Source organism: Capricornis sumatraensis, chromosome 18 (genome assembly GCF_032405125.1).
Source record: "Capricornis sumatraensis isolate serow.1 chromosome 18, serow.2, whole genome shotgun sequence".
Taxonomy (NCBI): domain Eukaryota; kingdom Metazoa; phylum Chordata; class Mammalia; order Artiodactyla; family Bovidae; genus Capricornis; species Capricornis sumatraensis.
In genome coordinates this window covers 54,834,468-54,860,426 of record NC_091086.1, presented here as the reverse complement: position 1 = coordinate 54,860,426, position 25,959 = coordinate 54,834,468, and the positions used below count along the sequence as shown (strand labels likewise).

General features: G+C 36.5%; 1 pseudogene; it reads right to left on the bottom strand.

Moving 5' to 3' along the window:
- Nucleotides 1–24,098: 24,098 nt before the first annotated feature.
- LOC138094454 (uncharacterized) lies at nucleotides 24,099–25,571 on the bottom strand (annotated as a pseudogene).
- Nucleotides 25,572–25,959: the final 388 nt, after the last annotated feature.

Below are 25,959 nucleotides of genomic sequence, written 5' to 3'. Positions count from 1 at the left end.
TTGACATAGTTACAAATAAATTGATTGAAAGAAAAAAAGTGTAAAAGAAAAACTGCATGACTAGCCCAGCAGAACCTGTTCTGAATACTTTAAATTATGTCTGTAACCTTAGCAAAATATTTCACATCTCTGGGATTCTCTTGATGTAGAATTAAATTAGTTTTAAAAAGATATTTAATAGAACTATTTTGAAGGAAGAAAAATACACACACAATTAAATGAATGCTTTGACTGAATTGATGTAGTGTCTACTTACTTCTCCCTTTCCAGATCTTCCATTTTATATAATGCTCCAAATCCGACTTGTGAAACCAAATTTCAACAAAATGTTCTAAAACCCACTGAACTCTACCTTTCCCTGAAGGCGTTTAATGAAAGACTGCTGCTTCTCTAGATTTTTATTGGGCAAATCTGTTAATTTAAGCATTATCTGGAAGTGTCTTTAAAAAATTATAATTCTTTAGTTCAGTTCAGTCACTCAGTCGTGTCCAACTCTTTGAGACCCCATGATTCGCAGCACGCTAGGCCTCCCTGTCCATCACCAACTCCCGGAGTTTACTCAAACTCATGTCCATCGAGTCAGTGATGCCATCCAGCCATCTCATCCTCGGTCGTCCCCTTCTCCTCCTGCCCCCAATCCCTCCCAGCATCAAAGTCTTTTCCAATGAGGCAACTCTTCGCATGAGGTGGCCAAAGTACTGGAGTTTCAGATTTATCATCATTCCTTCCAAAGAAATCCTAGGATTGATCGCCTTCAGAATGGACTGGTTTGATCTCCTTGCAGTCCAAGGGACCCTCAAGAGTCTTCTCCAACACCACAGTTCAAAAGCATCAATTCTTCGGCACTCAGCTTTCTTCACAGTCCAACTCTCACATCCATACATGACCACTGGAAAAACCATAGCCTTGACTAGATGGACCTTAGTTGGCAAAGTAATGTCTCTGCTTTTGAAGATGCTATCTAGGTTGGTCATAACTTTCCTTCCAAGGAGTAAGGGTCTTGTAATTTCATGGCTGCAGTCACCATCTGCAGTGATTTTGGAGCCCCAAAAGATAAAGTCTGACACTGTTTCCACTGTTTCTCCATCTATTTCCCATGAAGTGAAGAGACCAGATGCCATGATCTTCGCTTTCTGAATGTTGAGCTTTAAGCAAACTTTTTCATTCTCCTCTTTCACTTTCATCAAGAGGCTTTTTAGTTCCTCTTCACTTTCTGCCATAAGGGTGGTGTCATCTGCATATCTGAGGTGATTGATATTTCTCCCAGCAATCTTGATTCCAGCTTGTGTTTCTTCCATTCCAGCATTTCTCATGATGTACTCTGCATAGAAGTTAGATAAGCAGGGTGACAATATACAGCCTTGACGTACTCCTTTTCCTATTTGGAACCAGTCTGTTGTTCCATGTCCAGGTCTAACTGTTGCTTCCTGGCCTGCATACAGATTTCTCAAGAGGCAGGTCAGGTGGTCTGGTATTCCCATCTCTTTCAGAATTTTCCACAGTTTATTGTGATCCACACAGTCAAAGGCTTTGGCATAGTCAATAAAGCAGAAATAGATGTTTTTCTGGAACTCTCTTGGTTTTCCCATGATCCAGCAGATGTTGGCAATTTGATCTCTGGTTCCTCTGCCTTTTCTAAAACCAGCTTGAACATCAGGAAGTTCACGGTTCATGTATTGCTGAAGCCTGGCTTGGAGAATTTTGAGCATTACTTTACTAGCATGTGAGATGAGTGCAACTGTGCGGCAGTTTGAGCATTCTTTGGCATTGCCTTTCTTTGGAATTGGAATGAAAACTGACCTTTTCCAGTCCTGTGGCCACTGGTGAGTTTTCCAAATTTGCTGGCATATTGAGTGCAGCACTTTCACAGCATCATCTTTCAGGATCTGAAATAGCTCAACTGGAATTCCATCACTTCCACTAGCTCTGTTCGTAGTGATGCTTTCTAAGGCCCACTTGACTTCACATTCCAGGATGTCTGGCTGTAGATGAGTGATCACACCATCATGTGTATCTGGGTCATGAAGATCTCTTTGTACAGTTCTTTTGTGTATTCTTGCCACATTTTCTTAATATCTTCTGCTTCTGTTAGGTCCATACCATTTCTGTCCTTTATCGAGGCCATCTTTGCATGAAATGTTCCCTTGGTATCTCTAATTTTCTTGAAGAGATCTCTAGTCTTTCCCATTCTGTTGTTTTCCTCTATTTCTTTGCATTGATTGCTGAAGAAGACTTTCTTATCTCTCCTTGCTATTCTTTGGAACTCTGCATTCAGATGCTTATAGCTTTCCTTTTCTCCTTTGCTTTTCTCCTGTCTTCTTTTCACAGCTATTTGTAAGGCCTCCCCAGACAGTCATTTTGCTTTTTTGCATTTCTTTTCCATGGGGATGGTTTGATCCCTGTCTCCTGTACAATGTCACAGACTTCATTCCATAGTTCATCAGGCACTCTATCTATCAGATCTAGGCCCTTAAATCTATTTTTCACTTCCACTGTATAATCATAAGGGATTTGATTTAGGTCATACCTGAATGGTCTAGCAGTTTTCCCTATTTTCTTTAGTTTTAAGTCTGAATTTATTAATAAGGTGTTCATGACCTGAGCCACAGTCAGCTCCTGGTCTTGTTTCTGTTGACTGTAAAGGGCTTCTTAATCTTTGGCTGCAAAGAATATAATCAATCTAATTTTGGTGTTGACCATCTGTTGATGTCCATGTGTAGAGTCTTCTCTTATAATTCTTAGGTAGGTCTTATTTTGGACTACATGAAACTGAATCTGTGAAAGTGGCCCCCAAATGCTGGTATTTAAAAACATTGTTCTACACTTTAGAGTTACAGTGAGTATTGAGAACCACTCTACTAGCACTTTAATTCAATTCTCCTAGAAGCTTCATTTTGGGGGGGGAACCTCCATAAGTAACTTCAGCAATGCTTTTATTAGCAAATTTACATGTGATCATATGGAGAGGGCATCCTGTATCTTATGCAGTTGATGCCCCAGTTTAGAATGCTGAAAGGCTTAGCTGAGATCACGATCATCTTTATCCAAGTCATGCCAATAGTAGGGATAGGAAGTCAGAGCTGAAACTCAAAGCTTTTTCAGGAACAAAATTGATGGTTATTTTTTTCTTACTCCATTTGCATGTATGTACCACATATCTAATTCTTTTAATTGATATATTTTCCTGCTCTTTACTCTTTTCTGGAAAGATTGTTTGAAATCCTATTTTAAATACAATGGAAGCAATTAATCACTGGTTTTGCTTTATATTTAGGTTATCAAATGCTCTTTAAGACAAAATTATACAAATATATATTATAGCATAAAGGATAAATGCTTGCTTTAGTGACAGAGTGTTAAGCAAATTTCTTCATATTGTCATATTTTTCTCTTCACTTCCATTTTCAAGTGAAAATTGCTTTTCAAAAATAAAATTACCCTTAATTATATTGAAAAAATTACAAATTGAACAACTATGAGATAATAATACAATCAGATGTCAAAATGTTAAGTACTATTATTCTCACTATGTGAAAATATAACTATAAAATATTAATCTTAATTATAATAACTTTAATTTATGAAACATTGTTCATAACTTGTATTTAAAAGTCACTTTTTAAATGTTTCAAACACATAGAGCATCTCCTTAAAATAACACTGTGTATAAATTCATTATACTAGTTTATTTCAGATATGCATAAAAAATTACAAACAGAAAATACTGAAAGATTTGGGGAATTGCAAGTAGTAGAAAGTATAGGATGGTGAAACCAGATTTTATGTCACTTAACTGAATAAAACAAACTCTGGAATTTGTCCTTCTTTATAGATTACTACAAATTCCCCTATCCCAGTTCCTATTTCCTCCCAAACATCTGAGGAAAATTATCCAAAAGTCTGTCTCCTTACACAGGTGAAAGTCATTCTATTCTGCATCACTTTGAAATGAAGCCAGTGTAAAGAAATCATACCATAGAATTTCTACCAAATTAATTAATCATTTTTATATCTTTTGGCTTTTTAAAGTATTTTAAATCCTTATTTAAATGTGAAGCAATCATTAACTTAGGGAAAAGATAAGTACAGTACAAAGTCCTTTTTCTCCTGAGACACTTAAGAAGAGATCACCAGCCCAAAATACTTTAGTTTATATTTTCCATAAACAAGGGTATTATCCTATGTAACCACAATACAAGCATCAGTATAAGAAAATTAGCATTGATATATTACTATAACCTAATCCGCAGGGCAGTGGGATTATGCTGATGGACGTTGATATACTTTCCCTGACTTCGAGAGCCAAGATATAAGGGCCAAGAATCTGTCACGATCAATGACCTTAGAGAGTACAATCTCATTCTCTGTCTTTTGGTTCAGAGGCACAGGTAACTGCCAGGGGATCTTCCAGACAGAATCCAGGTCTTCTGCACTGTAGACAGATTCTTTACCTGCTGAGTAACCAGGGAAGCCCAACCTAAATGGAGTTGCCTCAGTTTCTAATACATTACAATTATGACTGTTCCTGGTAACATTACTTACTCCTTGGGCCTTAGAACCACCAAAATCACAGAGGCTCAATCATTGATGAGTTATTAGGTCTAATGGTGACAAAAGCCACACTCACCCTTTTATAACAGGTTCTTGGCCTTTATATCTTGGCTCTTGGAGAGATACCCATTGGTTTAAACCAAGGCTCATATCTTGTGGAATGACATGCAGTGTATGTCTTAGATTAGGACATTATCTCCTAGAGGGAGGCTGCTTTTCTCTTTGCTAACATTGGAGCTGAGTCCTTAGTAAGACTGTCCACGTTTCTTTTGGTCTGGACACTTTGGAATCAGGGAAAACATATCAAGATCCATAAGCATAATCTCACGGTCCCACTTTTCTAACTATGACTTCCCTAGTGGCTCAGACATTAAGGAGTCGGCTTGTAATGCAGGAGACCCTGGTTCAATCCCTGGGCCAGGAAGATCCCTTGGAGAAGGAAATGCAACCCACTCCAGTATTCTTGCCTGGAAAACCCAATGTATGGAGGGGCCTGGCAGGCTACAGTCCATAGAGTTGCAAAGAGTTGGGCACAACTGAGTGACTTCACTTCTTTACTTCATTGTCATAAAGTTAGAAAATTGTGTTGTGAAAGATAGTGTGATGTTGATGTTATTAGATAAGAAATGGTGCTTAAAGAAACACTTTGAACAAAGAAAGCAAAGTCCATACCTGGACATATGTCCATCTCAATAAAGAAAAAAAATGCTACCTGTTTCATGGTAGGAAGAATATAATGTGATTTCCTCAAGTTATTCCATTGAAGTAATTAGCCACTATGAGTCAATAACATCTTTCTTTCAAAGAAATGTGGAAAATTAGATGTATTGTTCAAACTTCTGCCAAAAGGATAGACCTCCTACTACCATTTTTTATAGGGCGGTGATTTTAAGATATGTGTTCAGATGCTTTGACACTCCTCTCAGTATTGGGAGATTTATGGTCCCTTCTTTGAACCTAGGAAGATTTGTGAATGATGTGTCTAGTGGAATACAGAAAAGGTAACATTATGTGACTTTTGAGGATAGATTCTACAAGGCTAACTAACTTTTGTTTCACTCATTGAGAATATTCACTTTGAAGCCTTTAGCCACCATATTAAAACTCCAATCTTTTTCAGCCACTATGTTGCAAGAGTCATGAATAGATCTTCCAATTGACCACCTCAGGTAAGTGTATCCTTCCTGTTATTCTTGCCAAGTCAATTGGTATACAAATGAAGCCATCTTGAACATTCCAGATCAGACATTCACCAATGAGTACTGTCAGATGCCCTTCATTGGCACCATACAGAACAGATGATCCAGCCAGCCTAGCCCTTCCCAAATTTCTGACCCATAAAATCATGATATGTAATAAAACAATTATTGATTTTCAGTTGTTGCACCACAGTGGATAACCAGAGGACAGAATGACCTCCTGAGTCACTTCAGCTTTAATCCACTAAAAATTCACTTTTGCTCCTACCATCCAAAATTGAAATCCACATATTTTCATATTCATTAACTAATCTTTTGGAACTCCTCACAGGCCCTTAGGCATTTTTTCAAAGCTTTGCTGAATCAGAAGTAAGTACTATGGGAATTTCAATGATGCTTGCTTGCAAATAACTTGTGACTTTGAGGGCTGAGTTCATGCTATTTTAATTAATGATGCAATGATACAACACCCCTCAACTCTTTAAAGCACTGGATCACATAACACTAAAGATGAGGAGTTGAAGTAATATGTTCATGGTTTTCTCTTTTTTAGATTTTTTTTTTTTCTCTGCAAAGACTCACTGGTAAACCAGTAGGGTCCAACAGAGAAAGCAGAAGTCAATGAGGCATCCAGTCACTGTTGCAAATAAACACAAAAGAGAGAAGTGAAGTAATATCCTGGTCTAATCCTTCCCTGTCCTTTAATTACCTAAGCATCATCATTGATCAAACAAAATTATTCATTTAAGGGAGGCCATGTGATAATTCCACAGGGCTCAGTGTCCTGAGGCAGAGAACACAGTCAAAACAAACAAACAAAAACTGAGAATAAAAAAAAAAAAAAACTGAGAAAATATGGTTTAGCACAGTGAAGTCAATGCTATTGAACAGTACATTATATCCCTGACTTCAAGGACATAAGAATCCATAACTCTTTGAAAAGCTACAGGCTGTTTCCAGGCATAGAGACATTTAAGAAGTATCTGTGCATGAGTACTTAAGCACAATTATTAATTATTTTGTGCCAAACATTTTTTCGGGTGATAGTAGAGTTGAGAGTCTGTTGGGCAGTAAGGATATCAAACCAGTCAATACTATAGAAATTCAACCTTGATTATTCCTTGGAAGGACTGATGCTGAAGCTGAAGCTCCAATACTTTGGCCACCTGATTTCCAACTCATTGAAAAAACCTTGATGCTGGGAAGGATTGAAGGCAGGAGAAGTGGATGACAGAGGATGAGATAGTTGGATGGAATCTTTGATTCACTGGACATGGGCTTGAGCAAACTCTATGAGATGGTGAGGGACAGGGAGACCTGGAGTGCTGCAGACCATGGGATCACAGAGTTGGACATGACAGAAGGACTGAATAACAACAAGCCATTCAACCACAACCAAAGAAGAACATTTCTAGGCTAAATAGTAGGGCTTGTGGCTGATTCTGTTGAGAGCTACCTACTGTTTCCTGCCCTGTCATAGAATTTGAACTGGCAACCATTCTGTAGGCACCACATGATTACCTAGATGCAATCTTATTGCTCATGTATTAGATCCTGTATATACAGGATGCAGAGTATAACATAGCTCCAGGAAAGAAACTGTGCACCAAACCTGAATATTAGGTAAGGAAGCTTGGCTTATAAATACACTTTTGTGAACATAACAAGTAGTCTGATGTTTCTTAGGGTGATACACTTGGAAATTGGGGCTTCCCTGGTGGCTTAGAAATAAAGAAGGCACCTGCCAATGCAAGAGATGCAGGTTCAATCCCTAGGTCAGGAAGTTCTCCTGGAGAAAGAAATGGCAACCCACTAAAGTATTCTTGCCTGAAAAATCCCATGGCCAGAGGAACCTAGCAGGCTATAGTCCATGGGTTGACACAAGAGTTGGACATTATTTAGGGACTAAACAACAACAACAGCAACAATTTGGAAACAGCTCTTTTGATGATCCCTAATAAAATGCTTCCCACAATCTGGCAGTATTGCATCCTCTAGTTTCCTATAAGAATCTGGACACAGTGGAGAAATTATTTTCATTGAATAACTGCCAACTCAATGGCTCCTAGTATGCTCTGCTGAAAATATATCCTTAGCACTTTGTGAAAGCAAACTCATGTGTCATAAGCTATCTATATCTCTAAACCTCCAAACCAGTCAACCGAAAGACTTCGGACACCAATGGCACTACCAGCAGGTCAGCTTATCCCAGTCTTCCCTAAACTCTCGGAGCCACAGCCTATTCAAATTAAGCATTCTTAACACCCAGATTCTTAAAGCAGATGATTATATGATTATGAAGCAGAATACCACATTTCTTTTCCTCATAGGTTTATGATAAAAAGAACAGAATTTCCAATTGAGCTTTCTCTTTTCAGTCTGGAGATTATTATAGGAAAATCTTTCAGTCCCTTTCACCATTCTCTGCACGGTAGAAACATTTTCTATTTTTATTGGAAAGAACCTAGCATTAACTATTTTTTTTACTGAGGCATGAACAGAAGCAGAGCAGAAGTAGAAGAACAAGCATGCCTTGTTTCTTATTTTATTTAACACGCCCACTTGCTAGTGCTTTTTTCTTCCCACTTCCTCCTGTGCTTCAGGAATAAAATAATAATCTGAATAAGCAGTACATGCCTCACAAAGTCAGACTACAGTCTGATTCTTCCTGTTCTGGCTCATCTTTTGTGCATTTAGAAGATAAATTAATTAAAAAATGCACTCTATAGTCCCAGACTCTTTGTTCAGGGGATAGGTGGTAGACTTCTGTAGAAGCTAGTCATCTTTATGCAAACTTCTAGCATCATTTGCAAAAGATTTTCTGCCTTTTCAGGATTTTTCTCTGATGCTTGCATGACACTAATATACTATATATTATCTACTTTTCTCTTGTATTATGTTCAGATGGAAGAAATATGCATACAGTATTAAGTCAATAAAGTCCCAACAGTGGCGCATGGTTAATTTTTCATTCACTTGTTGATACCTATGCTGAGACAGTTCTCTGCAAGCTTGTGTCTTAGGAGAGGAAGAAAAAAAAAAAAAAACAGAGTAGGCAAGTAAAATTGGCAATTGTCAAAACAACTGCATATGCCAGGACATTAAGAATAACCAAATAAGAAGGCCAACAAGAGCTGGCTCAGAGTTGATTTGGTTTCATATGATTTACCTGACACTTATACCCAATCATTTCACTTGACACAGAGCACACATCCTTTGAGTACCTTAGATTATTTTGGTAATAGGAAACACAACAACAAAAGTACAGGAATGCAGCACCATGTTCTGTAAGATTAGATAGCAATAGTTAATGGTAAATTACTCTGTCATTCTTTTTGAAATGCCTTCTATTGGGTATTTTCTGTTTATATGAACTCCATATTTCAACCAACTGAAGACAGTGCAATATTATAGTATTTAAATACTATTGAAAAATCTGCATTTAAAATGGCTTGTGTATTCCTAAACATGTTATTCAAGGGCCAACCATATTTGGACATCCATCAATATGTATATACTACGATTAACTTCTTTCCCTCTCTTATAGACAAGCTTTTTACCTATATGCCATTGAGAACAATACAACTCTTCATATCAATGCATTGTACATATACTCCTAATTTAAATGTACGTGTGTCTATTACTATTAAAACTAAATATCTGCTCATATGCTTTTTGAACATATGTGGTTCCTGTTTTATGAAACAGTTGTTCAAGGCTTTTAACAATTTCTGTTGGAATTTGGGCATTTTCTAATTTGGTTTTTATATATTTCACAGTAATTGATGCTCAATGTATGTAAGTGCAAAATATTGACATTGAGTACATAAATCAACGAGATGTCATAAACATTTTCCTTTCCTTTACATGTGTTTAAAGAATTGGACATGGAACAACATACTAGTTCCAAATAGGAAAAGGAATACGTCAGGGCTGTATATTGTCACCCTGCTTATTTAACTTATATGCAGAGTACATCATGAGAACCGCTGGGCTGCAAGAAGCACAAGCTGGAATCAAGATTGCCGGGAGAAATATCAATCACCTCAGATATGCAGATGACACCACCCTTATGGCAGAAAGTGAAGAGGAACTAAAGAGCCTCTTGATGAAAGTGAAAGAGGAGAGTGAAAAAGTTGGCTTAAAGCTCAACATTCAGAAAACGAAGATCATGGCATCTGGTCCCATCACTTCATGGGAAATAGATGGGGAAACAGTGGAAACAGTGCCACACTTTATTTTTGGGGGCTCCAAAATCACTGCAGATGGTGACTGAAGCCATGAAGTTAAAAGATGCTTGCTCCTTGGAAGAAAATTTATGAGCAACCTAGATAGCATCTTCAAAAGCAGAGACATTACTTTGCCGACTAAAGTCCATCTAGTCAAGGCTATGGTTTTTCCAGTGGTCATGTATAGGTGTGAGAGTTGGACTGTGAAGAAAGCTGAGCACCAAAGAATTGATGCTTTTGAACTGTGTTGTTGGAGAAGACTCTTGAGGGTCCCTTGGACTGCAAGGAGATCCAACCAGTCCATTCTGAAGGAGATCAGCCCATGGATTTCTTTGGAAGGAATGATGCTAAAGCTGAAACTGCAGTACTATGGCCACCTCATGTGAAGAGTTGACACATTGGAAAAGACTCTGATGCTGGGACAGATTGGGGGCAGGAGGAAAAGGGGACGACAGAGGACAAGATGGTTGGATGGCATCACTGACTCATTGGACATGAGTTTGGGCAAGCTCTGGGAGCTGGTGACGGACTGGGAAGCCTGGTGTGCTGCAATCCATGGGATGGCAAAGAGTCAGATATGACTGAGCGACTGAAATGAATTAAATGAAAGAATGGTGGTAGTGGTCGTTTAGTCACTCTGTCATGTCCTACTCCTGTGACCTCATGGACTCTAGCCCACAAGGCTATGGGATTTCCCAGACAAGAATAATGGAGTGGGTTGCCATTTCCTTCTTCAGGGGATATTCTCGATCCAAGAATCACACTCTGGTCTCCTGCACTACAGGTGGATTCTTTACCAACTGAACTACAAGGGAAGCTCCACTTCAACAATATAGTTTTTAATTACTGATTAAACTTCTGCTGTGTACTTCTCTTTCCAGTTCAACTGAGGTATCTAAGGATAAGAACGGTCCTGTTCTGTGCTCTTTCCCTAGCTCAGTGGTTCCAATTAGATGTTGGTTTTTTCAGGAGACAAACACCCTCTATATCACCAGCAAATAAAAAAATAGTCATGACTGCTGGTATAGACTTTACAGAATTTTGTATATATGTATTTATTTTTTAGGAAATTTCACTTCCGTTCAAGTGTTAACCAATTCTAATTCAAGTGCCTTTCTTTACAGCATAATACAAATTCATTAATTTGTATATGATATACACGGAATTTATTTTCCCAATACTTGATAGGAGAAAAGATAACTACATCAATGATTATCTGTAAGAGGTATTTAGACATAGCTTCCTTATGTTCAGACATATTAACTTTCAAAAAGAGAAAGAATGATAAAATAAATTAGTAAAAAATTCTATAGAAAAAAAAATAAGAACGAAGCACCTTAATCCTATCACATATAGATAATCATAAAAAAAGAATGCTACACTTAGAGTATCTCTACTCCATGAGTACATTTTAAAAAATGTTATGCAGAATTATTTTGGCTGTTATATATGGCTCAATTTTCTTTTGCCTATTTTATTTATTTATGCATATAGTATACATGCATTTTTATTTGAAAGCCTTCTATAAGGTAATTATATTAATATTTATTATGTTTGCGATAGAAATACAGGTATACATATGATTAAAAATCATTATAATATCTTGTTATAACACTTTAATTTGCTACCAGATATGTCAATGATTCAAATTGTAGCTTTTTTCAGAATTATTTGGAAATTAAAATTATACATAAAAATATAGTTATATCTGTAATACTTCTATTCATAACATTATCATCTTTTTTCTGTTATATATTATTGACATATATAAGTAACATTAAATATTATTCTAAATATATTCTCATCATGCCCACATCATCTATTTGTATACCTTTATGTATTTCTATATAACAACATGGAGGTGTATTGTGTCCTGTATAATTTTTAAGACTGTATACTTTGTTTCTGTGGTATGAATCATATCTTAAGCTTCTCAAAAACATATCTAATTTCATTGTCTTAATAGGTGTATTAAAAATACCAGTTCAGTTCAGTTGCTCAGTCATATCTGATTCTTTGCAACTCCATGGATTGCAGCATGCCAGGCCTCCCTGTCCATCACCAACTCCTGGAGTTTACTCAGACTCATGTCCCTTGAGTCACTGATGCCATGCACCCATCTCATCCTCTGTCACCCCCTCTTCCACCTGCCTTCAATCTTTCCCAGCATCAGGGTTTTTTCAAATGAGTCAGTTTCATACATGACTACTGGAAAAACCATAGCTTTTAATAAAGGAACCTTTGTTGGCAAAGTAACGTCTCTGCTTTTTAATATGCTGTCTAGGTTGGTCATAACGTTTCTTGAAAGGAGCAAGCATCTTTTAATTTCATGGCTGCAGTCACCATCTGCAGTGATTTTGGAGCCAAAAAGATGAAGTCTGACTCTGTTTCCACTGGTTCCCCATCTATTTCCCATGGAGTGATGGGACCAGATGCCATGATCTTCATTTTCTGAATGTTGAGCTTTAAGCCAACTTTTTCACTCTCCACTTTCACTTTCTTTCTTTTTTTTAGTATTATAGCAAATGTGTGTATTTTTATTGATTTATTTATTTTTAATTTTCACAAATAATCTATTTTTGAAAATTCAATTCAATTCAGATCAGTTGTTCATTCATGTCTGACACTTAGGGACCACATGGACACAACAGGCCTCCCTGTCCAATATCAATTTCTGGAGCTTGCTTAAACTCATATCCATCAAGCTCATGATGCCATCCAACCATCTCATCCTCTGTCATTCCCTTCTCCTGCCTTCAGTCTTTCCCAGCATCAGGGTCCTTTCAAATGAGTCAGTTCTTTGTATCAGATGGTAAAGTATTGGAGCTTCAGCTTCAGAATCAGTCCTTCCAATGAATATTTCGGACTGATTTTTTTTAGGATGGAGTGGTTGGATGAGATTGCAGTCCCAGGGACTCTCAAGAGTCTTCTCCAATACCAAGGGGCAAAAGCATCAATTCTTTGGTGCTCAGCTTTCTATATGGTCCAACTCTCACATACATACAAGACTATTGAAAAAAAAAAAAAAAACATAGCTTTGATTAGATGGACCTTTGTTGGCAACATAATGTCTCTGCTTTTTAATATGCTGTCTAGGTTGGTCATAGCTTTACTTCCAAGCAGCAAGTGTCTTTTAATTTCATGGCTGCAATCACCATCTGCAGTGATTTTAGAGCCCAAGAAAGTAAAGTTTGTCACTGTTTCCATTGTTTCCCCATCCATTTGCCATGAAGTGATGGCACCAGATGCCATGATCTTAGTTTTTTGAAGGTTGAGTTATAAGCCACTCTCCTCTTTCACTTTCATCAAGAGGCTTTTCAGTTCCTCTTTGCTTTCTGCCATAGGGTGGTATTATCTGCATATCTGAGGTTATTGATATTTCTCCTGGAAATTTTGATTCCAGCTTGTGCTTCATCTGGCCCAGCACTTCACATGAAATACTCTGCATATAAGTTAAATAAGCAGGGTGACAATATATAGACTTGACGTACTCCTTTGCCTATTTGGAATCAGTCTGTTGTTCCATGTTCGGTTCTAACTGTTGCTTCTTGACCTGCATGAAGATGTCTCAAGAGGCAGGTAAGTTGGTCTACTATTCCCATCTCTTTGAGAATTTTCCGCTCTTTTTTGTAATCCACACAGTCAAAGGCTTTATCATAGTCAAAAAAGCTGAAATAATGTTTTTCTGGAACTCTCCTGCTTTATGATGATCCAGTGGATGTTGACAACTTGATCTCTGGTTCCCCTGCTTTTTGTAAATTCAGTTTTGACATCTGAAGTTCTTGATTCACGTACTGTTGAAGCCTGGCTTGGAGAATTTTGAGCATTGCTTTGCTATCATGTGAAAGAAAGTGAAAGTGAAGTCGCTCAATCGTGTCCTTCTCTCTGTGACCCCATGAACTGTAGCCTACCACGCTCCTCCGTCCATGGCATTCTCCAGGCAAGAGTACTGGAATGGGTTGCCATTTCCTTCTCCAGAGGATCTTCACAACCCAGGGATCAAACCTGGGTCTCCTGCATTGTGGGCAGATTCTTTACCATCTGAGCCACCAGGGAAGTATGCTAGCATGTGAGATGAGTGGAATTTAGTGGTAATTTAAAAATTCTCTGGCTTTGCCTTTTTTTGGGATTGGAATGAAAACTGACTTTTCCCAGTCCTGTGGCCACTGCTGAGTTTTCCAATTTTGCTGGCATATTGAGTGCACTTTCACTTTCATCAAGAGGCTTTTTAGCTCCTCTTCACTTTCTGCCATAAGGGTGGTGTATCAAGAGGCTTTTTAGTTCTTCTTCACTTTCTGCCATAAGGGTGGTGTCATCTGCATATCTGAGGTTATTGATATTTCTACCGGCAGTTTTGATTCCAGCTTGTGTTTCTTCCAGTTCAGCGTTTCTCATGAGGTACTCTGCATATAACTTAAATAAGCAGGGTGACAATATACCGCCTTGACGTATTCTTTTTCCTATTTGGAACCAGCCTGTTGTTCCATGTCCAGTTCTAACTGTTGCTTCCTGACCTGCATGCAGATTTCTCAAGAGGCAGGTCAGGTGGTCTGGTATTCCTACCTCTCTAAGAATTTTCCAGTTTGTTGTGATCCACAGAAAGTCTTTGGCGTAGTCAATAAAGCAAAAGTAGATGTTTTTCTGGAACTCTCTTGTGTTTTTGATGAACCAGTGAATGTTGGCAATTCAATCCCTGGTTCCTCTGTCTTTTCTAAATCCAGCTGCACATCTGGAAGTTCATAGTTCATATACTTTTGAAACCTGGCTTGGAGAATTTTGAGCATTACTCTGCTAGAGTGACATGAGTGCAATTTTGAGGTAATTTTTTTTCTTCTTTTTTTTTAATTTTTATTTTTACTTTATTTTACAATACTGTATTGGTTTTGCAATACATTGACATGAATCAACCATGGGTGTACATGCGATCCCAAACATGAACCCCCCTCCCATCTCCCTCCCCACAACATCCTTCTGGGTCATCCCCATGCACCAGCTCCAAGCATGCTGTATCCTGCATCGGACATAGACTGGCAGATAAATGGATAAGAAAGCTGTGGTACATATACACAATGGAATTCTGAGGTAATTTGAGCACTGTTTGGCATTGCCTTTCTTTGGAGTTCAAAATGCCAATGCTTTTTTTAAAAAATATTAATTTATTTATTTTAATTAGAGGCTAATTACTTTACAATATTGTTTGGTTTTGCCATACATTGACATGAATCTGCCACAGGAGTACATGTGTTCCCCATCTTGAAACCCCCTCCCACTGCTCTCCCCATCCCATCCCTCTGCGTCATCCCAGTGCACCAGCCCGGAACATCTTGTTTCATGCATTGAACCTGGACTGGCAATTCGTTTCACATGTGATAATATACATGTTTCAGTGCCATTCTCCCAAATCATCCCCCCCTCTCCCTCTCCCTCTGAGTCCAAAAGACTGTTCTACATATCTGTGTCTCTTTTGCTGTCTCACATATAGTCTATCGCTACTATCTTTTTAAATTCCATATATATGCGTTAGTATACTGTATTGGTGTTTTCCTTTCTGGCTTACTTCACTCTGTATCATAGACTCCAGTTTCATCCACCTCATTAGAATTAATTCAAATGTATTCTTTTTAATGGCTGAGTAATATTCCATTGTGTACATGTAACACAGCTTTCTTATCCACTCATCTGCTGATGGACATCTAGGTTGTTTCCATGTCCTGGCTATTATAAACAGTGCTGCAATGAACATTGGGGTACATGTGTCTCTTTCATTTCTGGTTTCCTCAGTGTGTATGCCCAGTGGGTTTTTAAATCTCTAAATTTAAATAAAGATTAAGATTTGGCATATACCTAATTATTCCTCACCCACAAATTTCAAATGTATTAATATTATCTGCACTGTTTGCTGATTCATGTGTTTTTTTTTTTGAAGACCTAAGCTTGGGTGAATAATTTTATATGTATTAATAATTTTTTAAATTGGCTTCTATTATGTGATATCTGTTTATATCTAGTAATATTTCTTGATCTGATATCTGATTTTCTTATATATTAACATAGTTGCTCTAATTTTCTTTGGATTTATGCTTTCATTATATATTTTGCTAACATTTTTATATTTAAAATGCTAATATTGTAGATATACAATTGGACTTGTTTTCTTTAATCCGAAAATATCTTTCCTTTATTTGGTATTATTATCAACGTTACTTTTGTCATTTGATTAAAATCTCTTCTATTATTTTTTTTTATTTCTTTCCTTGTCTTGTATTCTGTTTCTGTATTTCTCTACCTTTTTTTTTTTTTCAGAATATTTGAGCTTTTCATTTTTTCATTTTATGTCTACTATTGTCTTAGCAGAAGGCAATGGCAACCCACTCCAGTGCTCTTGCCTGGAGAATCCCATGGATGGAGGAGCCTGGTAGGTTGTGGTCCATGGGGTCACGAAGAGTCTGATATGACTGAACGACTTCGCTTTCACTTTTCACTTTCATGCATTGGAGAAGGAAATGGCAACCCACTCCAGTGTTTTTGCCTGGAGAATCCCAGGGACGGTGGAGCCTGGTGGGCTGCCATCTATTGGGTTGCACAGAGTCGGACACGACTGAAGTGACTTAGCAGCAGCAGCAGCTACTATTGGCTTACAATTTAACCCCCTTTTGTAATTTTGTTAGTGATTACTCTAGGACTTTCAATATATATTTATATTTAATTAATCACAACCTATTTTTTAACTCTACTGCTTCATTTATAGTGTAGGAAATTTATAACTGTATAATTCCAAAATATGTTTTCCTATCTTTTGTTCTATTTTTCCCATACCATTTATAAGCATGCTCTAAAACAATAATACACTGATACACTTTTCCTTTTCAAATGTTTTTTTAATATAACTGAAATAAAAATAAAAGAAAAATAGTTGAAATTTAATTTTGACTTTTAAGAAAGAGCTTTATTTTGTTATATCAGCCAACACACATTTTTGAAAGATGTCATAATTCTTTTATATGAAGAATTTCATTCAGTGTTTCTTACAGTTCAGCTTAATAGTATTTGTGTGTGTGTGTGTGTGTTTGTGAGAGAGTTTTTTTTATTTTGAAAAATTTTATACCCTGCAATTTTGAAAAACAATTTTGCTGGTATGAAACACCAGGTTGACATATATTATTTTTTTTTTGTTTTTATCCTTTTGATCCTTTGCAACTATCAAATTATTATCTTCAAATCTAGTTTCTGATGAGAAATCTGCTTATTTTCTTGTTATTGTTCTGTATGTGACATGTTCTTTTGCTTCCTTTAAACTTCTGTCTTATATTTGATTTTCATAATTTAGGTATAATGTGTCTAAATAATCTGGTATTTTTAGATAAGTTATTTTTGATATAATTGTTGTGATTTGATAAAGATCTTTTCTTTTTAATTTTCTATTTCTTCTATTTGTTCTTTGTGTCCCGTTTCTCTATTTTTCTCTACCTATAATTTTCTGTTTTGCTTTTATTTGTAATTTCCTCTATTATAATATAAAGTGAATTTACTCTTTTCTTTCTTTTTTTTTTTTTTTTTGTTTAGCATTTGTTTTGTTTACTGTTCTCTGAACTTCTTGGATCTGTGGTTTTTTGAAGCCTTTCATTATTTGTGGGAAATGTTGATTCATCAAGTTTTCAAACATCTTTTACTCTTTTGTATCTCTCTTCATCTTCTGGGATTCCAATTGCATTCAGGTTAGGCCATTTGATATTGTGTGCTAGATCTTGGGTGCTCTGCCCTGATTGTTTTCTTCTGTTGTTTGGTTGTTTCCTTATACTCTATTCTTCTTTGTTTGCTTTAGTTTTGGTAATTTCCACCAATCTAAGTTCATGTTCATGGATGATTTCCTCAGCTGTGTTGCTTACTGATAAGTTTTTTGAAGGCATTCTTCACTTCTGTTACAATAATTTTTATATTTCACCTTTTCATTTCTCTATCCTTTCTGTCTCTCTGTTGAAATTCCTCATGTAGTCATGCATGTTGTTCTCCTAAGGGTGTTAAGATTTTAATTTTAGTTAATTTACTAGTCTGAAGTGGAACTGGCTTTGGATATTATTATTGCCTTCCTTCATCATTGCTTTCAAATTCCTCTAGTATCACAGTGTGCTTAACATAAGATTTGGTTTTCTAGAAAATCTTTTTCATGTTCATTTCTATCCTCAGCTTTAAGTCTTTGGTATGTGTTTGTGTCTCTACTTGTTCTTTTCTCTTCTGCAGACTGCTGTTTGTTAGCCAAGAAGAGCTAACCTGGTCTGGGGCTTGGGGAGGGAGCAGTGGAGGTTTTTTTGGTGTCCTGTCCCAGTCTCAGTCTCAGGCAGGTCTTAGGTCACTGAGTCACAGTTGTGGGGTTTTCTCAGGGAGTCTATCCTTTCTCTGGTGACTCAGATGATAAAGAATCTGCCTGCAATGTGGGAAACCCGGGTTCAATCCTCTAGTGAAGGGAATGGCAACCCATTCCAGTATTCTTGACTGGGAAATCCCATGGACAGAGGAGCCAGGTGGGCTATAGCCCAGGGGGTCACAAAGAGCTGGACATTACTCAGTGACTAACACAACTCATCACTTCCCCCACACTGAGTCCTCTGATGACATGCTGAAGTTAATTTCCCCTTCCCAGGGATAAAGGACTTTCTTTTCCCCCTTTCTTCAGCTTTGGCATTCTTTTCTATTCCTTTGGTGTAACAAATTTGCTACCCTTATCCTGTCAGTTTAAGGCTTTTTTTGCTCCTTGGAATAAAATCATCTGGGTGAGTGTTCATTCTTTTACTATAGTAGCAGCTGCTTCCCTGCTCCACAATTGTACTATGGAAAGAGATTTCTCCAGTGTCTTGACTAGCTCCAGTATTTCTCATGAGAACCAAATCTCAGACATCACTGGAGAAGAGCCTGGGAGTTGGTGTAAACCTTTTATGTTTTTGTCTATCAGATATCATGCTTTCATATTAACTAGCAATTGTGCAGTCTTTTAGTTCAATGGTTTTAATTATTGTTCTATCATCAAGACCTAAAAGAGTACCTGAAAAGAGGAAGTCTGTGGTAATACTTTTTAAAAATATTTGATTTAGTTCATATCTTACTGATTTCAATTTATCATATGGTTATATGAGTTTAGGTAATGTTCCTAAATATAACAATTCTAGTTTTTGTTTTATCAATAATAAACACGGTGTGTGTGTGCATGTTTGAGTGTTTATTCTAAAGAAATGTCCCAACCCAGGGATCGAACCAAGGTCTCCCACATTGCAGGCAGGTTCTTTACCAGTTGAGCCACAAGGGAAGCCTGAAAGTTATATATAGTAGACTTTATTTCAGCAAAATAATTTCCCCAAATTGATATTACTTGAATGTATAATAAACACATTTAATTTTTTATCAAAATTTTATACTGCCATATATTGTTCCAAATGAGTTTAGCAATTTACTCTTCCCATCAATAATGTATTAGAGTTCCCATATACTCTTCTTTAATAGGCACTAGATATAGCTACACTGTTTAATTTTACAATCTATGCATTGACAATAATTTTTCACTTTTTTGATAAGCTTTTCTGTGACTAGCAACTTAATAAAGGTTCTTTTCATGTATCCCTGATGGGTACAGTCCATGGAGTCGCAAAAAATCAGACACAACTGAGCAACTGAGCACAGCAAAGATTTTCATATATCAATTGGATATTTTCACTATTTTCTAAGGAATTCATCTTTGTAATTTTGACCCATTTTAAATGATTGTTTACTTTTTCTACAATATATTTGAAGACTTTTAAAAATGTGGGTATTTCTAATATTCTTTATTAGGTTTTTTCTTTATTTACATTCTACTTCTAACACTGAGGTAACATTTTTGTATAATTATGAAACTGTTGTAAGACTAATGTATGAGAGAAAAAGGATGGGTATGTAAGTAGACTCATTATTAATATTTGGGTAGTCAGTTATTTTAAATTATGCTAGTTGAATTAATTATAGTTCTATTGTATCTACAAAACATGCTTTTTACACTCACTTTTGAACTTTTGTCTTGCATGTGTTCACCTAGGACTTTTCATACCAGAGTTTATATCTGTTGTCAGTGGCCTTTTCAGGCAGAGATCAAAGAAAGAATATGCAATATAGATCCCAAACACAGAGAAAAGATCTAAAGCAGAGAATCAAAGAGGAGTTTCCCCTGAGATTTCATTTGCTCATTTCTTCTCACTGTGGTGAAGAATCAAACTGTTAAATTCTGAATTCTAAAAAAAAGATGAACTGAAAATCACTCTGCTGAAATTCTAACCTCCTATCAAGTTTAACATTTAGTATTCTCATGATTTTTCTATCACTCAGATTACAATCACATTACTTTCCTCTTTTATATTAGTTTTGCTTACAAAAACATGTGTGTATGTTTAAGGAATTATTTGAAATATTATATTATAGTGCCATAATTTACAAAAACTATTTCATTTCATTCTCATAATGATTCTGAGGTGTGAGTATATTTTTCTGCATCTTACAATTAAAAAGAAAAACATATCACAAAAGGCTAATTGACCCTTGAAAGATCACACAAGGAGTAGAATAAGAAATGTGGGACTTAAAGTTCATTTTTGTATTTTTGAGGAAAGTTATTAATAAGTATTAATTTATTCTTCTTACAGGAAGGTGACTACTGTCTACACATCAGTAACAGAGATGATATCATTTTCACTCAGAGATAAAATGCCATTTATATTCCAGATATGCTTGTACATGGTTTTTCTGGTGTAAAGATTGCCAGGGTTAAGGGAACATGGCAACATTAAGTTTTAGCATAAAATTGGGTACTTGTCTTTTTATTTTAGCAATGCAAAAGAAAAATTTTATATTTGTATGTCTTATATGGTCAGTTTTCCATTCAATATTGAATAGCTTCCATTTATCATCATTTCAACATACATCAATTTTTAAAAATCCATTATGTGTTGATAATGATAAACATCTTGCTGATTATACAAGGTGTTAATACATTCCTGGTTGATTGCAGACAAAGCTTTTTAAAACTGGTTTTTAATTTAATTATTTAAAAATATATTAACAAAGCCTTATGTCTTCTTTTTGTGTTCTATAACATTATAATAAAAGCAGGAAAATTTCCAGATCACTTAACTATGATAGGTTCTGTAAGATATATAATTAATGTTTAATTTTATAAACTTCAGTTAATGCTCACATATATATTAAATATCTCTATGACAAAATATTTTGATAGATATTGTGAAACAATTTTAAATGTGGAATAATTGATTCCTATCTCAATGAACATAAAGTACTTTGTGAAGCACTTAGAGACACAGTGGCGTCCCTTGTGGTTCAGGTGGTAAAGAATCCGTCTGCAATGCGAGAGACCTGGGTTTGATCCCTGGGTTGGGAAGATCCCCTGGAAAAGTGAAAGGCTACCCATGCCAGTGTTCTGGCCTGGAGAATTCCATGGGCTGTATATAGTCCATGGGATCACAAAGAGTCAGACATGACTGAGTGACTTCACTTCACTTTTCACTAGAAACACAGAAAAATGAAATCATTAGTCCTTTACATGTTTTACACTCCCATTGTTAAAATCAAAGTCACCATCATCTGTTTCCTGATGACAATCTCCTAAATGAAAATATCAGATGGACTCTGGTATCCATTCTAAATTTACCCTTTTTCAAATTTTAGTTGCTTCTCAGATTTGAAATTTTATACATACCACTTTCTTTGACATAGAAAAATTCTATAATAGCCCACTTGAGCTGCTATAACAAAACTGCACAAACTAAATGCCATAAAAAATAGCAATTTATTTTCCCATAATTCTGGAGGCTGGAAATCCAAGATCAAGATGCTGACAGGGCTAGTTTATGTAGAGTTCTCTCTCCTTAGCTTGCTGATGGCTACCTTCTCACTGGGCTTCCCTGGTATGTTTTTCCATGTTCAAGCATACAGAGAAAAAGAGAGATTTCTGATGTCTTTTCCTTTGCTTACAAGGACACCAGTCCTATTGTTTTGGGTTCCACCTTTATGACCAAGAACAGGCTTTTGGATCCTGTGGAAGAGGGAGAGGGTGGGATAATTTGGGAGAATGGCATTGAAACATGTATAATATCATATATGAAATGAAAAAAAAAATCACTTTAGGGTCATCCCAAGAAAACAATACAATGGTTATGTTCTTAACCTATAGTGATAAAACAGGAACCCTAACGATGGAATCCATACATTAGTGTTTTTTACAATCTACCCAAGCGATTTCCAAAAGCAGCTGGTGCTGAGAATGCATAACGAATCTAATTTTGGTTTAGTCAAACAAGTTTAAGTTTCATTTTAAATATCCTCAGTATTTCCAAATCTTCAATCTGCCCAGTAAACCTCTGTGTAATATGTATACTGTGAATCTTAATATTATATTGACCACGTTTTAATACAATTGCTTATTTGACTTCCTACTCTGCTGCCAGAACAACTCTCCTGTCATGTTCATTATTGTATCTCAACATCCACCAAAGAGCCTAAATCTAAACTGAGAAGTCTAACAAGAAATATTTTAAAGTAAATTCAATCATAAATGTTGAGTGAAGCAGGCAATATATACTAAGATGATATTGTTAGGTGGCTTAATTGTCTCACTGTAAGTAACAGAGCAAAATGACAACATATTTAAATACCATTATAGACTTCAAATTCAACATGAAAGAATATCATAATATTTTGCCCTTTATTGTTAATTTGACAGAAAGAAAATCATGGGCAGAATCAACAAAGAATATTTCCTTTAGTAAAAGCCTTCTTTTTAACTGCTAGAAAGCATTTCATAATTTTTAAAATAAAATCTGTTCCACAATAAAAACTGCAGTTTAATAATAATATAAAAATAAAGTTATCTAAGAATGTTATCTTGATTTTCTTAATGGATTAAATGATCAGCACTCCTATGTGATGATCAATATTGTGATGTTGCTGTATAATATCACACCTATTGTTTCTTTCTGTTTGAAATAAGACAGTGTGCTAGTTACATGTTATGCAATCTATGATGAATAAAACAAAATATATTAAATAAACTTATAATGTACAACTCATATAAAATCAATGACATGTTAAAATTGTAAGTGAACGTGAAAGTGAAAATCGCTCAGTCCTGTCTGACTCTTTGCAACCCCATGAACTATACAGTCCATGGAATTTCCCAAGCTAGAATACTGGAGTGGGTAGCCCTTCCCTTCTCCAGGGGATCTTCCCAACCCAGGGATTGAACCTGGGTCTCCAGCACTGCAGGCAGATTCTTTACCAGTTGAGCCACCAGGGAATGTCTATGTAAATGTTTGTCTAATTTATTATCTTTATTATTTTTAGTAGTAGAACCTATTTACTAGCATGAATCATCCAGTTTGCTAATTTTAGCTTATTTACTATTCCTTTTTAATAAAAAGATGGAGTATGTTAATTTTTATTACTTAAAATGCCAAGTCTATTGAATAATATTATCTCAGTCATGAAAAATCATTTGATGTTTTCTATAAGTTTTATATATATAAATAATATATATACATATTTTATCAGAATTATTGCACTAAAAATTGAATAAAGCTGTAGAAAATATTTTTCTACTTACTCCTTATGAGACTACTATGTCAATAATTACTGTAATGAATTCACATATGACAATCTCTTCTACATTTACTTATCAGTCTAAACCTGTGCCGCGGCCAGCACAAGCAAGAGTCGCACCTGCAAGGGGAGAGAAACGGAGCGTCCCCGCGTGGAAAAATAAGAGAGAGAGAAAAGATGGGGTTGAGAGGATCAGACCCACTATGTCTGATGCCTTCCTTTATTAGGCCACGGTATTTATAGGGTAAAGTACGTGACTTAAGACATGTACAGGGTTATTCTTTAATCTCAAAATACTATCACCAGACCCCTACCAATGTATGCATAAGTAATCTATCTTCTAAGACATGTTGCAAGAGCCAGACCTCCTGGAGCAAGACGGCCTGGAGCCTTAAGGGCTGTAAAAATTCTTGAGGGTGGCGGGACAGGGAGCTTAGGTCAACGCCTAAGGCTCCGCATACCTGCGGAGCAGCTCCCAGGATTCGACCCTTCACGGGTCGTCCCCCGCATCTCCCCTCTCTTTATTTTTTAAAAGCTCCATAAGGTGTCGCTGTTGCAACATGTTTTTATGTATCAAAATTTTGACATGTAAAACTTCTTTAACAATACTACGAATAAAACAAGGAGCCAAACAAATCACGATAAGCACAACAGTCAAAACCGCGCCCACAGCAATTATGCTTCGCCATAGTGAATGCAAGCTAGGGAAATTAGAAAATAAATTTTGCACAAAATTGTTAACAGCATCAGCAATATTTAAAGTAGCTTTAGGAGAATTTTCAATATCAAGAATTTCATTATGTAATTGCAATAAATCTAGAGAAACATTAGTATTAAACCAAATTCCTTGTAGATGTTTTTTCACCTTATCCCAAGGAAAGTCAGATGCATTATAAGCCTTTTTTGTAACACAAATCCATTTATAATTAGCATGACATTAAATTTTCATGCGAAAGCTAATGCTCTGAACTTGTTCTCCTAGAACTCTAACCACATCATATAAAGCTGATAATCTTCTATTTTTTTATCTATATCTTCTTGTGTTCCCATTACTTTAGTAACATTATATGACAAGGAATCTACAGTATGAGTCTCCTTTTGCAACACCTCTTATACAATTGGTAAGTATGCAATTAGAACAATTTAAATGATAAATATTTGATGACAATGTTATTTCCATAAGGCCTTGTATCAGCATGAATGGGTAAGGGACACAAGCTCGGGGATATAGAAACCCTGTAACTCCTACATTACCATATTTACTCCCACTGACATTGGGTTGCAAATATAGACTATTACCATGACCAAAAGCAGCAAAAAGTTTCCACAGTTCTGTTTGAAATATCTGAGCAGTGTTTACAGAGAGAATGGGTGGATGCTGTCCTCGATATTCAGGAAAATTAGGCTTTCCTCCAGGTGCCCAGTCCCATAGAAAAGTGGTATTGGCATTGTTGATGTTATACACCGACGCAACCCGGGCTCGACATAAAGTCCAAGGAGTGTCTATTCCTATGCGGATGTTTAGATGTTTGTCACAAAACGGAATGTCGAGAGGTCCCGCCCCGTCACGGTGCGATCTTTTTCCGGTTTTCTCATCGATGCCAGAAATAGTCACTCGAGGATAGGATATATCAGCTGACACCTGTATACAGTGAGGATGCTGTAATTGATAAGAAAAGCACATAGGATATTGCATAGTAAGACCAAAAAAGGAAATATTAGCTTGCTGAGGGGAAATATGAGTATCGGATTTTCCTCCTAAAAGACTTGTGTCGTTGACATAGACAGGTACTATTTCTTTATCCCAGCCTAATGATTGAATCATAGGCGGGTCAGGGATGTATGCCCAAAAAGCCGTAGCCTCTCCGTATTGTATCCGCTGTAACAACAACAATAACATGAGCAAGATATTGGTAGGTGTTGCTGGAGGTTGTACATGAGCCTCATTCCAAGCATGTCGCATTAACGCTTCAATCTGCCTTTGGGTAGGCAGCTCACTCGCGGGCTCGCCCAATGTCATGCGGTTCATTTGATATGTTAGGGAGTTCCTCCGTCGCGCGTACCAGCCTCTCCGGGATCCAGCGCGGCGCTTCGGCATTCTGTGGAAAAACACAAACATGTCCCCGTCCCCATATTAATACAGGGTCTGGCCCATACCACAGATTGGTAAGTGGATCCTTCCATCGTACAAGTGGTTTTTTGCAGGAGGGCCGTTCTCCCCAAAAACGTTGGGCTGCTGAATTGCCTTCTGCGTCTAAAGTTAAAAAGTTTAGAACAAAAAGAGCATGATTTAAGGCGTTATGCGGTGAGGGACTATACAGTTCATTCCCCTTTTTTTGTTTTAATAATTG